Source organism: Zonotrichia albicollis, chromosome 6, assembly GCF_047830755.1.
Source record: "Zonotrichia albicollis isolate bZonAlb1 chromosome 6, bZonAlb1.hap1, whole genome shotgun sequence".
Taxonomy (NCBI): domain Eukaryota; kingdom Metazoa; phylum Chordata; class Aves; order Passeriformes; family Passerellidae; genus Zonotrichia; species Zonotrichia albicollis.
Window position 1 is genome coordinate 48,179,825 of NC_133824.1, and position 14,575 is coordinate 48,194,399.

General features: G+C 47.7%; 1 protein-coding gene across 4 annotated transcripts in view; it reads right to left on the minus strand.

Moving 5' to 3' along the window:
• DAGLA (diacylglycerol lipase alpha) overlaps nt 1-14,575 on the minus strand; it is a 62,750-nt gene that overhangs the window by 39,829 nt on the left and 8,346 nt on the right. For 3 of the 4 annotated variants that reach the window (XM_026798668.2, XM_005496398.4, XM_074543585.1), the window contains one exon: nt 14,279-14,368. The exons of the other annotated variant lie outside the window; for it this stretch is intronic. The gene's annotated coding sequence lies outside the window, so the exon portion shown is untranslated. The remainder of the gene's footprint in view (nt 1-14,278; nt 14,369-14,575) is intronic. 4 annotated transcript variants of the gene reach the window in all.

A 14,575-nucleotide genomic window follows, 5' to 3' on the forward strand; every position in this document is an offset into this window, starting at 1 on the left:
GCGTGCTGCCAGGAATGGAGTTAAAAACAACCCCCAGTCGTTGTCTCGGTGCCGGCAGCTCCGCAATTCCACCCACAGCTTGTGCCGGCAGAGCCCACGGGCAGCTTCCCGACCACTCCGAGCTCGGGCAAAAATAACGGCCAAGTTGCCACGGGGGAAAATGTAATAAATCCCAATTAATTTGGGATTTCAAGCACAACTCCATGTTCTACAGGGGAATAAAATACCCTACAACAAGGAAAGCTTGGTTTGAATGGGGTAGGGAATACAAAAGGAATAGCTGGATGAGGTGGTGGATACAGCAATAAATGCTCCTGGCATCCCAAATCTGCTCCCAGGTGTGGAACAACAGCTCCCTGGATATATTTACTGGGAATCACCAAATCTTGGTTTTGCTGGAATATCCCACAGCCACACATAGAACTTGATAATTCCTGGTTGGAAAGCACATGGTCTCTGAGTTATTTATAGCCAAAACTCCAAGGGCTGGATGAATCCAGCCAGGGCAAATCCAAGAGGTGACCAGTAATTACACAAGGAGAATTTTGGATGGAGCCTCATTTCTTTAGGGAAAGCTATTTTCCACTACAATCCTGGCAAATTCCTGACAGTTTTACTCCACCCTGGAATGCTTATCAGCTCTGTCTCCTTTTCAAAAAGGCAGAAAAAAAGCAGAAGGAGCAAATATCCAGGTGAGATACTGAATTCAGAGACACATCCCTGTTCTGGCACATCTGGAAGCGATGCCTTCAGGAAGAGGGAGGAGAAGCCCAGTCATTCCCAAAAGGAATTGCCTCTCTCCCCTCCTGCAAGCAGCTTCTTGGCTCCCTAGTTTACACTAGTGGGCAAACAGTTTTCCCAATAACTTGACTCATTGCTTCAGGAATTCCCTGGGGATGAGTCACATGCAGGGAAAGCCACCGGGAGCGGCGCCGGGACCACCGCTGCCAACACGAGGAGAGCGAAAGAAGTGGGAGAACACAAAATCCCTGCCAAACTCGGGAAAACTGTGTGGTCAACACCATTCCTTGGCACTCCTTCCCTGCTCCCCCCTCCCCACAAATGTGCTGGAGAGGAGAAGCGCATCCGGAGAGGCGGCTCCAGAGCCACGGGAATCGTCAGGGAGAGGTTCCCTCCATGTGCATCTGCCGGCTTAGGAGGCAATGCTGGCTCTGCTCATCTCCTAGTTTAATTTTCCTAAGGAAATTTAAACTAGGGATTACTTCCCTCCTTCCTGGAACTGAGGGGGAAAGAGGGACACATGTGGAATTTCAGGGCCTCCAGCTTCTTACTCTACTCCCTGCTCACCAGCATTCCCAATTTGGCCTTTTTTCTGTATCCCACAACTTATCTCAGGAGTTTTCCTCTTCTCATATTCCACGACATGCCCAGCTGCAAGCCTAAAATGATGGGAATCAATGCTATATGGAAAGGTTTTCTGGGAATCTAAACCCAAATGCACCTTTTCTCAACACAATTTGTCCTCATTAAACATGATCCTGGATCTGTGACACTTCCAGGCTCAAAAACCTTGGGAATGGCTCCAAGCAGCCTAAACCTGACCTGGACATGACCTATTCCCATTTTCCTGATGCTGCCTGTTTATTTCCATCACCGTGTCCCTGCTTGTTTCCTTGGCTGAGGACATGCCTGTATCCCACATTCCTAGAAATCAGCCTGGAAAGAGGTCATGGAGGTCATATTTCCCAAAGTCCAAGTGAAACTTCCAGTGGATGCCACCACCAGCCTATTTGAGTACCTCATCCTGTGGGAGTAAGTTCAAGAGGGAACATTCCTGAATGCTATGAATTCCTTGAAAATGCCATTTCTGTGCTTTGCCTGTTCCTGTAACTCCCCAAACCCTCCCAGATTCCCACTTTCCAATATCTTGGAAAGCATCAATCTTGCATTTGATTAAGTAGAATCTGCTTCTTGGCCCCAATTCCAGATTTTTCCCAGCCTCCAGTGAAAATCAAAGCAACATCACGATATCCTGGAATCAGTTATTTCTGCAAGCTCATTTGATAAACCAGAACCTACAGGAATATTTATGGATTAAAAAACCAACCCTGAATTAATGTTTTTCCAGCAAGATCCTATGAACTAATCACCAGCATCCAAAGGATTGCTGCTATCCAAGGGCTTCTTTCCCCACTGAATGTATCCACTTTCACTTCCATGTTTATCCTGGAAGCAAAGATCAAACACCAAAGTCCTGTCTGGGAAAGGGCCAAGACAGGAACACCTGTATAGGTGGGAATTTTAAATGTACAACAGCAGAGAAGTGGGAATTTCAGCCCAGAAATGTTCTTGGCTCAGATATGGACATGGACAACATCCTCTTTCCCTTTTTCCTAAACTCAAAGGGAACATTTCAAGCCTAACTCTGGATTTCCAGCTGCAACTTCCCAAGAAATGTGCTTCATGTGCTTCTGCCCCTCCTATCCCAAGGCTTCCACCCCAATGCATGGGAATGGCCCTGGTAGTAAAAGAAAGCATCAGGCTAAGCATTCCCAGCAGAAGAATCCTGCTTCATTCCCACCTGGAGAACAGTTTTCTAAAGGAGGCTGCCAGCTCTGCCCCAGCTCCCATAAAACTGCTAATTACAGTGCAAATCCAAAGAAAGCAGGAGCCGGGAAGGAGGGAGGGAATGAGGAAAGGAGAGGCAGATTCCAGGTCTCCAGCTCACTCAAACAACAGCTTGGGAAAACTTTTCCTGCCTCAGTGGTTGCTCCTAGGAATAAATAACTTTTTCCAGTGCTGCAGGACCCCAAAATTCCAGCCCCCATGGAGACCCTCAGGAGCAGCTCCCTCCTTCCACACCCCAACAGCTCCTCTCTCATCCTATCCCAAAAAGGTCCATTGACCATTAGGAACATGGAGCTCACCAAGGAAGAGCACATGGAAAACCACCAACAGTCCAGCACATGCAGCTCCAACTCTCTCCCAAATTTATGGAATTAAGTCCCAAATTCCCACCTCATGGAAATCAAATCCTGGGACTTACCAGCCTGCTTTTCCTCCACCTGGTGCTTGGGACAAAGTTGTTGGAATCACCACAAATAGCACTGGTTCCACACAACTCCAAACCACCACGACCAATGGACCAAAATACTTCCTTCTCCTTTTCCTAGGAATTCCTACCCATCCAGCGCCTCCCTAATGACAACCAAGCAACCCAGAACTGCAATCCTGGGCTGAATCCTGCCAAGCTGAACTCTCCAGACTCTTCCTGAATCTCAGATTTGTGATGGAAAGCAGGAATCCTCTTTTCCTTTTGCTTATATAAGCAAGGATGAATCAAGCCCAGGCTTCCCTGATCCTATGTCATATTTAAGCCTTAAACATATTTATTTTTCCACATTCCCTTCTCCTTGGACACTCCAGGAGCTGCATTTCCAAATCCCAGCACACACATGCCTCCTCCTCACCACCCACAGCCTGCACGTGGAGCTGATCCGCAGTTTCTCCAGGCCCTCAGGATCTGCACTCTCCTGGCAGCCACAACACCCATCCCTCCCCAGCAGGGATCCAGCCCTGCCCACTGCTCCCCAGGGACAGCCACGAGATAGGGATTCAGTTTCAAGCTCAGGAATTATTTAATTCCATAAGGCAGCTTTACATCTCCTCTATTTCCACAGGTTTTCCAGCTCTGACTCCTGGAATTACTCACACATATTTACTCCAACTTTTTCCTGCTGACACAGATTCCTTGTGCCTGTTTCTCCCTGTGGATTCATCACTACAGATCCTGGAGTTGGAACTGCTGATTCCCATCTCTACTCTCTGCTATCCAGCAAACTCAGTGCCACAGGAAGCACAGCCACACATTCCTGGCTGCAGCCATGGCACCAGGAATCTCCTCCTGCTTCCATGCTTATTCCCTAATGGACACTCCAGGTGTCTCCTTGATACAATGACTTTGCTCAGCCTGGAGAAGGAAAGGCTCCAGTGAGACCATGGAGCTCTTTCCAGTGCCTGGAGAGATTCCAAGATTGCTGGAGAGGGACTTTGGATAAAGGCAACAAGTGACAGGACAATGGGAATGGCTTCCCACTGCCACAGGATGGAATTAGGTGGGATATTGGCAAGAAATTTCTCCCTGTGAGGGTGATGAGACCCTGAATTTCCCAGAGCAGCTGTGGCTGCCCCTGGAAGTGTCCAAGGCCAGCTTGGCTGGGGCTTGGAGCAATCTGGGCTAGTGGAAGGTGTTCCTGCCCCTGGCTGGGGAATGGAACTGGATCACATTCCAGATCCTTTCCAACCCAAACTCTCCTGGGATTTTTCTCCTTGTTATCACCACTCTCCATGTCTCCATGCCTTCCTTGCTTTCCCTTGTTATGGGGGAGTCCTTCAGCAGAGCTTGGAAGGAGCCTGGAAAGTTGTTACTCCAGGGACACTGTCCCTGCCTCTCAACCACCAGCTCCAGAGCCAGAATTCATTTGGAAAAGCTGGACAAGAGGGAGGTGAAAGGAGGTGAGGCAGAAGCAGAGAGCCCATGTGACAAGAGCAGAGCTGCAGCCGAAGAAATCCCTGGAAAAGCTTTCCTTGGCTCCCAGCAGCTGTGCAGGCACAAACTGAATGGCACAGATTGGAACTGACTGTTCCTAACAATTGGTTATACCACATAAAACCAGGAACAATCCTCCCCAAGTGAACAGGGAGCAGGAAAAATGAACTGGCAACATGTGGGAATGCACCAGCTCTGGAGCTGGGGAATGTCAGACCATGGCAGGAGGTAACTAGAAGCAGCAGGAGATGATCCAGAAACTAAATCAACCATGTGATTGCTACAATATAAATAGGAGGATCCCAAAAATGAGATGAATGTGCTTCTCCTAAAACTATCCCTAATTCCAGATGGCTTGGGTAGGAAGGGACCTTAAACTCATCCCATTCCAGCCAGCCCCTGCCATGGGCAAAGACACTTTGCACTATCCCAGGTCGCTCCAAACCCTGCCAAGCTGGTCTTGGACACTTCCAGGGATGGGGCAGCCACAGCTTCTCTTGGAAATCCATTCCAGGGCCTTGCCATCCTCACTTGGAAGCATCTCTTCCCAATATCCCATCTATCCCTGCCCTCTGGCAGTGGGAAGCCATTCCCATTGTCCTGTCACTCCAGGCCCTTGTCCCAAGTCTCTAAGGTCTCCCTGGAGCTTTCTCTTGCCCAGGCTGAATATTCCCAGCAATCCCAGCCTGTCCTCAATCCATGTCTGAATTGAACAGGAAAACCATCACCTTTCCATCCCAGCAGGATCATCCTCAGGGCTGTACCTGGATTACCCACCTGGCTGCTGGACATCCTGGACCATGGCCAGGTGATCCCAATCCCTCTCTACTGAATTCAACACCCCCACAGCTTTTGGAAAGCAAAGGAAAGCAATTCCATTTTTCCAAAGACAAAAGGAGCTCAAATCTCGTTCAGGGAAGTTGGCAATCCTCAGAAAACGAGAAGGATCCCTGCTCCAACAGCACAGGGACGCATTTTGCAATTGATTTCTCCTCCTCCACCAGACACGAATTCCAAACGAATTTCACACTTGAATTTATAATCCTAACAGGATTATAAGGAAAAAAGCTGTTCATTGGGATCTACTTCAGGACAAGCCCCTGGCTCCCAGCCCAACCAGTCTGAGGCTGCTGGAAAAGAAATTCCTTTTTTCTCTCATTCCCGAGGCAACGCGTGGCCATCCTGGTAATTAAATTGAGTGCCTTTGCAGAGATTCCTTCGGCAGGATTTGTCCAGGTGTGGATTTTCCCTGCTTTCCTTTAATTATCTTATAATTAACCATGAAGTATCCAATCACCCAGAGCTTTTTCAATTAAGCTTCAAAAGGAAATGCCTGGAAGAGCTCTTGGTGGGAATGTTCTAATCAGCTGGGAAAAGATCACAGGCACCAGAGTTGGGGTTTGGTGACTCATTCCGTTATTGCCAGGACAAGTGAACTTCCAAAGCCATAAAAAATTCCTTTATTCCATCTTTCTCAGTTCACATCCTCATCCCTGATCAGAGCTCAGAGGCCTGGGAGCAATATGATATTGTAATTAACACAGCTGATTAAAGAATCATAATCAAGCTCTGAAGGATGAGGAATTATCCCTGCCCAGGTCTGACTCTTCTCCATCCCAATCCTGTGCCTGTTTTTGCCGCAGTTCCTTCCCTCAGCCTTAAATTCTGAGCACAGGCACAAACTGAGATCTCCTACAGTTCTCTTCTGGGCAGCAAGGCAAAATATTCCCAGTCTTTTTGATAAGGAATTACAGGAATTTTGCCTGCATCCTTGTGGAGATGTTTTGGGATCCCACAGCCCAGGGGAGAGGCAAATTGTCCTCAAATGCCAGGCTGAGACTTCTGTGCGTCCAACAGCATGGACAAATGGAACATGGAATTGTTCAGGTTGGAAAATCCCTCCAAGATCATCCAGTCCAACATTCCCCAGCACTGCCAAGGCCACCACAACTATCCCAAGTGCCACATCCATGCAGATTTTAAATCCTTCCAGGAATGGGGATTCCACCGCTGGAGCCTATTCCAATGTTCTACAACCCCTTTCATGAAGGAACTTTCCCTAGTATCCAACCTAAAACTTCCCCTGGCACAACTCCAGTGTCCCTTGTCACATGGCTTTGATTTTTTTTCAAAATATTAAAAGAATTCCAAAGGTCTCTTGGAGAAGGGATTTCTTGAGCACTCCTAACAGCTCCCAGAATCCCAGGAGCTTCTCACACACCTTCCCAGACAGTCTTTCCCACATTCCACAGACAACACACCTTCTCCAGTGGGGAAAAAAGAAATCAATCAATGTCTCCAACTGCTGACATTCCCATTTTTGCAACTTCCCATGGATATTTAAGGATTTATAAAGATCCCATGAATATTGAATGATTTTATTTTCACTGCAAAGAGGGAAAGAGCAGAGCACACAGACCCAAGGAATATCCAGCTCCAGCATCCAGCCTGGAATTGTCCAGCACAGGATGAACCCAAGCATTCCTTAAGCTGGAAGAACTCCATGTCCACAGGTTTCTTCCTCCCTCCACCATATTCGTTGCTCCCAGCTGGGATCAGTGTCCAGCAAAAGATCAAATGATCCCTCTGGAGTAAGGGAATCAGGTTATGGAATGACACAAGGAATAATTCCCCCCTCAGTTACATGATTTCCTGGCTGGAATTTTCAAGGTGTTCCAGCTGCCAGACTGAAGCTGGAAAAGGTAAAAAGGACACTGGGATGATCCCGTCCCATTCCATGAGGAAGTTTTAACACAGCTCTTCTTCCCTCTCCCCCTGATAAGCCAGGAAGGAGACAACACAGCAAAATGGGAAAATTCTGTGTTTCCACCAGGAAAGCAGCAGGGGAATAGGAAGGGACAATCCAAGCTCTGAAATGTGTTGGGATAAAATCTCACCTCCACCCTCATGCAGCTCTTCCCAAGTCCACCACAGGGTTTAGCACTACCAGGATGGGAGCCAAAGAATCCAGAGGTAAACATCCAAGAGAAAACAAGGAGGGAAGGGGCTGGAATCACTGGAAAAGCCAGCGGGAGCTGCCTCTTTAACACCCCTCCCTCCGCTGCCAGCACCCAGGAATCCCTTTCCTGCTCTGGGCTGCCAGCAAGGAGTGACCTCTGGAGAACACAGATCCGTCCAACCAGCAGCACACAACTCACCCCTTCTCCCTCCTACAACGATCCAACACCCCCATTTCAGGGAAATCTGAGGCACAATTCCGTGATTTTCTGCAGGGAAGAACAGAAGCTCTGAATCCCCCACGTTTCTGGGGTGGGCTTTTCCCCCGCTCCAGGAGGAAGATGAAGTCATGTTCCCAAAATAGTTCCAAGGAAAAAGGCTCCAAGGAAGGCAGAGCTCCCCTTTAACCGGAGAGCTGAAACTTCCCTGCCCTCCAAAGGGACAGATGAATTCAAATTCCATTCTGCAGCACTGGAAACACGGAAAACTAAAGTATTAAAGTACCAAGTCATAATTAATAACAGCCACTAATTAATGGAAAATACAAATTTAGGGGGAAAAAAAAGACAATCCCATTATTACAAAATAAGGGATGACAACCTTCAGGCAGAAGTCCCAAATCTCAGATTTATGACAAATTAAGGGATTGGATCCCTCAGGCAAGAGTCCCAGATGCGCTGACCACAGCCCAGCCATGGTGCAGTGGCAAAAGAACCCTAGGGAAGCTCCCACAGGGAAAAACTGCACAGCTGCTTCAGTCAGGATCCCAGCACACTGAAACCCAGGCCCCATCCCATGGCAGGTGCCTGTTTTCCATTGGATTTGGCTGGAAACTCATAAAAACCACAGTTCTTCCTTAAATGACCTCTCATCTTTTTCCTATTTCCATTTTCTAGGTGAACTTTGGGACTGCAATTCCTCTTCCCTCACACAACTGTTTTCCTGAATTTCCCCCCCCTTCCAGCCTTTCTGAGCACACATGGGGCAATATTCCCAGGAAGAGGCATGCAGACAGGACTGGGCAAAGTCCCATATTCCTTGGGAGCCACTTAAACAACAGCTGCACCGGCGAAAAGGATTTCTGTGTCCTGAACATCTTATCTACTTCCAAGGAGGTGGGAAAAGCAGATTCAGGAACAGCTTAACATGGAAAACTCATCCCAAGGGGGTTCCTAACCCTGCTCCACAAGCATCTGGAATCCAGAGTGGTCTTTTTGCTGCCCCTATTCCCTATAAAAAGGAGCTCTGAGCTGCTGAGTCAGCAAAACAACAGCAGGGCGGATTCGGGCATCTCCTGATCCAACTTGTAATTAACTCTGAGGCCACGGAGCAGCCTGGAATGGGAAAAGTCAGAGTCAGGAGCCAGCTGGGAGAGAAGGAATCTTGGTTTCCCGCTTAAGTCAGAAATTAAATCCCTTTCCTACCTTTCCCGACAAATCTTCTTATAAATGAAAATTCCCTTGCAACTCCCTGTTCCCATAGGAACATGAGAACTTCCAACCTCATCTCCTTTCCCAAGAGCAGCAATGTCTAATGGAGCCTCAGCAGCTGGAATACTGTAAACGTTGGGAAAGGTAAAAGAACAATTCTCCCATTCCTCCTCCAAAAAGGGAACAGCAGCCACAGCCCCAGGGGCCACCAAGTCCTAAATTCCTCCCTTTTCCTCTCTCCTAATAGGATTTGTCACTTTTTCTCCCCCAAAAAAAGCTAGAGTTTCAACAAAACCTCCAATTTTAAATGGGAATTCCTTGGAAAACCCTTGCAGTCAGGTGTAAGGAGCTGAGCAAACACCAGGACAGCTGTCTAAAGTACAGAGCAACAAACAGTCACGTTGTCTGGGAACAGGATGTCCTGCTTATCCAGGCCTGGACAACCAGGAATTCCAGTATCACACCCTCTGGCACAAAACCTTTTACCTCTGGACACTGAGGCAGGAGATCCATCTGCTCTCCTCCTATCCATGTAAAACTTCCAGGCCCTGACACAATGGAATGGTGAAAGCATTCCAGAAGGAAAAGGGGATTTGCTCCCACTCTCCACCCAAAAACTTCCCTAAATATTAAGGTTGAGCCAAACAGCACCTGCTGGAAGAACAGAAAGGCCAACTCACTGTTTTTTGGGAATGCTGAGCCCTCGTGCTCCGGAGCAGAGGCTCCAGGGCTGTGTTTTCCATGCCAGGCAGGAGGGAGTGTTTTGGCCCAGCCCCAGGGAACTCAGAGCTGAGCAGTTCACCAAACAAATCCATGTTAACACTGGGATTTTGGTGTCATAAATCAGGTGCTTTCAGGTGAAAAGGTTCCGGATTGCTCCGACCACACCCTTCCACGCTTCTTGCACTCCAAAGGGCAGCATTTCCCAGCTCTGGCACACAAAAGGCAAAATCCTGCAGCTACAGGAACAGGAACCAGGATGAGTTCTTCCCATTCCATCTGGTTTTCCAAACCCCCTCTGTCTAGGCTTTTCTGGAATGAGAAGCCTCATTTCTTAACAGTGGGAAGTGCCTCTCACTCTCCTCAATGCACATCCTGCTTCCAAGTGTTGTTCAATTAAGAATTAACATGGAAAGGAAAATGAGGAGAGCATCTGGAAAACGACAGCACAAATACAATGGCAGCTGGGAACACCAAGGACAACAGGAGCTGGATTCCAACGATCCCTGTGGGCTACAACTTGGGACATCCTACGATTGACTCGTCCATTGCACAACACCCCAAGGTTTTAGGAGGATAACTGGCTGAGGACAGTCCAGGATCCCCTGTGTTGGAGAGATTCCCACATTCCCTGGGGCGACTCCGCCTTTTCCTCGGCCTGCCCAGGTGACACCTCCCCAGCACCTCGTCCGCCCGCTCGGAGCTGCCACGGAACGCGGCACTAACGCGAGCCCTGGGATGAGCATCCAGTGAGCAAACACAGCGCATTCCCTTCCGCTCTCCTGAGCCAGAAGGATCTGGGTGAGCCTGGAGTCGTTCAGAGCCACCTCGGATCAGTTCCGCTGCCTGAATCCCCTCAGCGTATCCCAAACACCCGGAACCACGAGTCCTTACCGGGCTTGCGGATGTCCCAGTTCCAAAAGTTCGCTTCCCTGTCTTGTCACCCCCCAAGAGAAGGAAAATCTGGCAGGAACATCCCCCTGAGGACCAAACTAAACCTTGTGTGTCCCAGGGAATCAAGGCTAAATGTGAGAATCCTTGGAGCTCCTACCCAGAAATGGCTGGAAACAGGGTTCCAGGTTTCAGGGGAACAAACATGCAACAACAATCCATGTCCATGGATTCATGGACACAAAGCATGGGTTATGGCATGAAGGACATGGGAAAAGTTAGGAACATCAAACCCCTTAGGAGTGCCTGGCCTGCACATAGAGAATCACGGAATTGTTAAGGTTGGACAAGACTTTTAGGATCACCAAATCTAACAACCATGGAATTGTTAAGGTTGAAAAAGACTTTTAGGATTATCAAATCTAACAATCAACCCACTTACCCATGTCCCAAAGTGTCACATTCACATGGATTTTAAATCCCTCTGGGAATGGGGACCCACCAGTCCCTGCTGCCCTGGGCAGCATCTTCCAGTGCTTTAGAGCTCCTTCCATGAAGAAATATTCCCAATATCCAACCTAAACCTCCCTCGAGGCAGCTTGAGGCTGCTTCCTCCTGTCCTGTCATTTGTTCCCTGGGAGAAAAGCCCAATCCCATCTGGCTCCCACATCCAGTCATGGAGTTGTAGGGAATGAGAAATTCCCCCAATCCTCCTTTTCTCCAGAATAAAACACATCCTGCAAACTCACACGTTAGATAACAGAGAAACTTCCAACACTGGCATGTTCCTGATTTCCCTCCCCAAATTCCCGCTCCCCACCTCACAAGGGAATTTCACCAACTCTGCCAGTATTCCCAGGAGGCTCCACACTTACTCAGCCGCCCATTCCTGAGCATTTTCTGCAGCTTCCCACGTGCTTCCCACCTCCCAGCTCGCCTCTCCTCATTCCTCCGCCCTCATCCAAGGGGAACACAAAGTCAGAGCAAGGCCCCAGAGAGTCCCGAAATTCTCCTTGCCAGCTGGGATTCCATAAGGCAAAAAGTTCCATGCCACAAATCCCTTTATCTCAGGTTCCATCAGGCCTTGGAATAACCATGGATAACGCTGGATTTGGGGATGTGCCTGTCTCCTATGGAGTTAAATTCGATTATGGCACTGGAGGTGTTACAACGAGCTCAGGGAGAAAATATGATCCCTTCTTTTTTTTAAGGACCAAAAGACTCTCTTCCAAAAGCAACACATTGATCCAGGAATAGCCACAAAATTTAGAGAGAAGAAGGTTTTCCAGACAAAGCAACCTGTGGCTTCCTGCAGAAGTTTTAACAACACAATTCCACACAGGGAAAGAGAATTTTGCCCCTGGATTTGTCAGTGAATTTTGAGGATCTTTCCAGTTTTGGAACATGGATGTCTCTTTTTCCACAAGAAAATAAGGGAGAACTGACAAAGGTAGAGGGAAGAGCAATCCCACAGAGCACAAAATCTCTCCATGAAATTTTCCCTTATTCCCTACTCTATCCAGGGAAGAAAATGAGCAGCACAAATCACAAATTCCTGCTTTTATGGGAAGTCTTTCTCCTTCCTCTGACAGGGCATATGTTTTCCCCTCTCCAAGGAAAAATCCAGTTCATCCCTGAATGCTCTCATTTAGGGAAATGCTGGTTGTCATTAGCGGATGCTCTGGTGCCATGGAGATGGTGACAAACAACTGAATCAGCCGGAAAAAACCGGAGTCACAAAAAGGGGAATGTGCTTCCAAAGGTTAAACATGGCCCAGAGGTACATGAGGAATATTTATAGGATATGGATATCACCAAGAAATAGGGTGCCCAGGGAAGTTGTGGCTCCATGGAAGTGTCCAAGGCCAGGCTGGATGGGGTTTGGATTTACCTGGGATAGTGGGTGAGCTTTAAGGCCCCTTCCAACCCAAATCATTCCAGGATTCTAATCATGGCATCCAAGCAGAGCAGGATAAAGTTTTTTCAGGACAATCCCCAGCTGGCTGAGATGCTGGAAGCTCCTAAGCAGCACCTGCCTTGCTCTGATTTTCTGGGAGGTGAAACAGTTCATTTCCCACAGGAGAAAACAGCACCAATTTGCAGGATCATTTAGCAGACCCAATGGGAAAAGCCAAACCTCCAGAGGCTCCCAGTTTGGAGCTGAAATCCATATTCCAAAAATACATCCAGGCTGTGTCAACACCAGGGATCTGGGCTCCAAAGACAAGCCATGACAGAATAATAAATTTCACCCCAAAGGATGCAAAGCTGTGGAAATTCCAACTTCCAGCAGACATGGAGCAGCAGGACACATCCAAATGGGAACCTTCCAGGGAAGAAAAGCACCTTTCAGGGACGAAAGGGCTGAATTCCATCCCAACCTCCCCATTTTCTATTTGCTGCACTGAACTATAATAGGAATGTCCTGAATTTTCCTGTTTCTTCTCATTATCCAGTTCAAATGTTTTAAGGTGGCCTGAGGGATTCAGCATTTTATTCCAAAAGAACAAGGATAAGGATTCTGTCCTGCAGCCTGCCTGGATGTAAAATCAGGATCACTCAGATCTGTGGGGATAATAAAACCTCCAGGCCAAGAAATCCCAAGGAAACATGTTCCAGAGGATAAAAGTAGTGGAAAATGCTCATTTAAGGTAGCATTCCCATATTTACTGATGGCTATGAGAGGGATTTTTGCCACTGACTTCTGATGAAATGGCAAATTAAAAACACCAGGAAAACCTGGAATTGAAGGCTCTAAATTACATCTTGTCTCCTGTTTTCAGGGAAAAATTCCTATTGAGCTCAAAGGCAGCCCTGAGGAACCCACTTGTTTTAATTCTACACCAAGGGAACACGTAGGAACCAAAATCTCAGCTGGAAAGGAACAAAAAGCCAGGAATTTTCATGCAATTCCACAGATCTTCAAAGAGGAGCTCAGAAGGCTCCTCAAAGAGAGGGAGGAATGACAATGGATGGGGCAGGATGAGGATTTCCAGGGATCTGCTGGAGCACAAGGGTAGTGAAGGAAGGATTTGAGTTAAAGAAGAAACTCCTGGATTAAGAGCCCAGGGCAGAATTCCTGACAGTCTCTGCCTGCCATGCAGATTTCCAGCTCCTGCTGCAAGGATGAGGAAAATAATCCAAAGGGGTTTTTTTGTTTAATCTTCCCAAAGAGATCCAGAGGTAAGGGATCCACATGCCTTCCACTAGAAAGAGGGGAGAAAGGAAAGAAAAGGAGGAAGAAGGAATGCCTGAAGGTACAGAGCACATTTTTCCTGAAAATCTGTGGGAATTACTTCCTGTATCCAAAATCCCTGCTAGGGTCCAGCAGCATTTTTGTCCCTATTTCAGGGCAGGATATTCCTCAGCAGGGCAAACTTTCCCATTTTTCACCAAAACTTGGAAGACCATTCCAATTTCTCCCATTTTCAAAGTCCCAAGCTGGGCAGGTGCTGCACCTGGCAAATTTTCAAGGATTTTTTCACTGATTTCTCCTTAAAAATCCACACAATAAGGTATAGAAACAGACCTAAATTAACAATATCATGTATGAAATAACAAAAATATCAGCTCCAACTGGCCTGGAATGAAGAGCCTGATTGACTCCCATCCATCCCAGCAGGAATAAACCTCCCAGCACTCTCTGCAGATCCCACAAAAGTCCATTTGTCACACTTCCCATGGCACAAAGGCCACTTTCATCTGCTCCCAGTGCCCGAAAAACTCCAGCCCTGCAGCTCCAAGAGCAGATTAAACTGGTTTCACTCACCCCATCTCAACTGCTGCGTCTTTAACTGGAAATTCCTCAAACTCCAGGGCTCAATCCAGCTCAGGATGTTCTTATTCGTCAGCTGGATCACTGTTGGGAGCAGAGGTGGAACCAAGGGTCATTCATTTGGGAAAGATGGAATGGGAGGGGAGGAAAAGCAGGGTGAAGGCTCCCCAGAATAAAGCTGCATGGTCTAGGGGAGGTATAAAGGCTTAATTCCCAAAAAAAAACTCTTCAGACAGGACAGGGATGTTTGGGACAGAAGAGAATTCCTGCTGGTTTAGTCCAAGGAAGTTT